Source organism: Mauremys reevesii, unplaced genomic scaffold (genome assembly GCF_016161935.1).
Source record: "Mauremys reevesii isolate NIE-2019 unplaced genomic scaffold, ASM1616193v1 Contig104, whole genome shotgun sequence".
NCBI lineage: Eukaryota > Metazoa > Chordata > Testudines > Geoemydidae > Mauremys > Mauremys reevesii.
In genome coordinates, this window is record NW_024100721.1 from 224,265 (window position 1) to 227,404 (window position 3,140).

At 53.0% G+C, this 3,140-nt stretch overlaps 1 non-coding gene across 1 annotated transcript; it reads left to right on the top strand.

The window, feature by feature from the left end:
* The first annotated feature begins 1,849 nt into the window (after positions 1 to 1,849).
* On the top strand, positions 1,850 to 1,931 carry TRNAS-UGA. Its single transcript has one exon. It is a non-coding gene; the product is annotated as a tRNA-Ser (tRNA).
* The last annotated feature ends 1,209 nt before the right edge of the window (positions 1,932 to 3,140 follow it).

The window sequence follows — 3,140 nt, forward strand, 5'->3', positions numbered from 1 at the left end:
GACAAATTCATATTACAAATAAGATGCAAATATTCAACAGCGAGGATGATTCACCACAGGAACAAGTTACCAAGGAAAGAGGTCGATTTGCCATCTCCTGATGTCATTTAATGAAGACTAGACGCCTTTCTGGAATGTGTTTGCCCCAAAGTAGCTCTTGTGTCATACAGGAGGCCTGTGATATGCAGGGGGTCAGATTAGATGCTCTAATGGTCTCTTCTGACCATCAAGTTGACTAATTTCTGAAAAACTGAGTGTAGCATTGGGAGCAGCGTCTGATGTTTTCCTGTCTAGCCGGCTTGCTGCCTAGAACGAACGCTCCTTGAGTGGGGTGATCCACAGGGAGTAGCTCAAACCTCCAAAGTGCCTAGGCAGGGGCAGGACATTAGCACAGCAAGGGAGGGGTGTGGCAGTGACATCACAAAGGCTTTTTGCAGGACCTCAGACTATTGGTCAAAAGTGGTGGGGAGGTGGTGACCTCACAGAGAGATGCTGACATCAGCCAGGCAGGACAGGGGTGAGGGGCCAGGAAACCTCAGAGACCCCTGTGGCTTTGCTTCAGCAAGTCTCCTTCTCCAGGTCTCTCTTTGAGGACTGAGAGAGTATTCGGGTTCACGTACGTGAGCGCCAGGAGGAACCTCTTTCGAGTTTTCTCCTTCCCTTTTCCTGATTTTACTAGAAAACAGACGTCCCAGTTTAGAAGGTAAGAGCCTCCTCGAGGTTTGAAACCTGTTCAGTCTGATCCATCTGGTGACAGTTGAATTCTAGGCATGGAAAACATGAACTTAAGGAGGCAGAATTTTATTTCGCACCTGGGATTTTGTCCCATAGAATCACTGTGGTCATTAGGGTTTATCCTTTTTGTTTCACCTTTTCCTCCATCCATCCCTTCCTCCTTTCTCTTTGTCTCTTGCTTCTTTTGTCCTTTCACCTGTTCCCCTCCCAACACCAGGAGCGTGTGTGTGTGTGTGTGTGTGTGTGTGTGTTGCAGGGGAGTGCTCTGCAGCTCCCACTGTGGGAGGTCCACCCAAAAATGTGGGGCTGAAATAGTGCTCGGGCAGTGAACCCCACCAGTGACCTGGGCCATCCTTTGGGCTCTCTGGTGAGAACCCTCAGCCTCCCATCCTCAGTCTCTACCCTGATTGGCTGAGCAGGGGGTTATTGACAGGGAGGAGACTCAGGTCCTTGTTCTCTTTTAAGACCAAGGAAATAAGTCAGAACCAGTCATACGTTAGACAAATTTTGCTGCTTCTCTTCATTAATGGTCTCTGAGCAGTTTATGATTCTCTCTAACATTGCAGTTCTCCTCAAATGCTTGCTGAATAATTACTGTGCACTGTTGTTGGTCTGGAGCTCATCCGAGAGCACTTTATTCAGGTCATTCAATGTGTGAAATTCAAGGTCTGATGGTTAGTTTGAAAATCAGGGCTCTTGGGTCCTACTCCCAACTCTGCCACTGGCTGGCTGTGTGACCTAAGACAAGTTAATTCTCCTTTCTCAGCCTTAGCTTCTCCCTCTTTCAAGTAGGGATAATGATGATCCGCTCCTGCCTGCCTCACGGTGGGTGGAGGATGGGGATCCATTGGAGAGTGTCACTAGGAGTATCAGAGGGGCCGTGTTAGTCTGGATCTGTAAAAGCAGCAAAGAGTCCTGTGGCACCTTATAGACTAACAGACGTATTGGAGCATGAGCGACTGCACATGGCTAAGCAAAGAGAATAAACCCCAAATCCCCCCTGTGCTTTGGGAGCCAGGTTTGCGGTGGGAATCCTGTAGTTCAGATGACTTCACACCTGGGCATTGTGATTCTTTACCAGTTTCTCTGGCATTGGGACAGTTTTGTGCTCACAGCTGTGATGGCCGAGTGGTTAAGGCGTTGGAGTTGAAATCCAATAGGGTTCCCCTGCGCAGGTTCAAATCCTGCTCACAGCGAGGCCTGTGTTTTAGCCAGTCCCTCACCCGGGCAACACCTCTGTACAACCCCCTGAGACACTCTCAATTCTCTCCCCACCCCAAGTAAATCCTGTTCTGCTCCTTTTATCGAGATGCCTGGGACACCCCCTCACACTGTGTCCCTGAGGGGTCAGGCAAACTCTCAGTGCCTGAAGCCTTGCTGACAAGCTCCTGCTCTTCCCCTTCAGCACCTCCCACTTGCCAGTGATCAGCTGTTCAGTGGGGTGCAGGAGGGGCTGGCAGGGGATGGGGAGGAGCAGGGACGGGAAGAGGTGGGGGAGGGAGAGTAATGGGGCAGGAAGGGGCAGGGTGGGAAGAGATGGGACAGGGGTGGGGGCTTGGGGAAGGGGTGGAGTGGGGAAGGGCCTGGGGAGAAAAGGGGGCTTTGTCACAGACCCCTCTAGGGCCGGCTGTGAAGGGAAGCACCGACTCTCACAGTGACAATAGAAGTGACCAGCCTTGCGGGGGAGGCTGAGGGAGATCTGCACTCACCAGGTCTCTTCTCTCCCCCACGGTGAGCCAGACACTGCTCTCTCCTGGCTCTCACTCTAGCAGCTGGATGCCAAGGAGCCATTTCCCCTCAGGAAGTGCATTGAGTGCCCCTGTGGTGCTGGGGGGCTGGCGCTGCTGCTGCCTGTGGGGCTGGCAGGGGGGCTGATGTCTGCACAGACTCTCAGCTGCCAGGCCGGAGGGGGCACTTGGGACCTTACCAGACCGGCTCAGTGAAGACGGGGGGTTGACAGAGCAATACAGACGCTCTCCAGAGCACGGAGCAGCAGCCGCCCATGCAGCCAGGCAATGAGCATTTCCCACAGCCTGGAGCCGAGGGGGAGGTGGCAGCTGCTGTTCCAGCTGCTCGGGGACAGGCCCTGTCAGCCAACAGCCACTTCTTACTCCTCACAGCTAAGGGCGTCGGGTTCCTCCGGTGGGGTGTGGAGCAGCCGTTCGTTTTCCTGTCCTTTTTGTGTGCAACTGCTGACAAAAACATCCCAGACAGAGAAGCAACAGGCCAAAATGCTTCCATGAAGCTGCTGAAGTAGCTCAGTTGGGTAAGCGTTAGACTGAAGATGTAAAGGTCCCTGGTTCAATCCCAGGCTTTGGCAGGCCCTTTCTTTGGTCTTTGTGCAGTGGTGCCTTGTTTTCTGGGAGCACAGCAGTGCCCTGCACCCAAGGTGAGTTCCTGAGCTT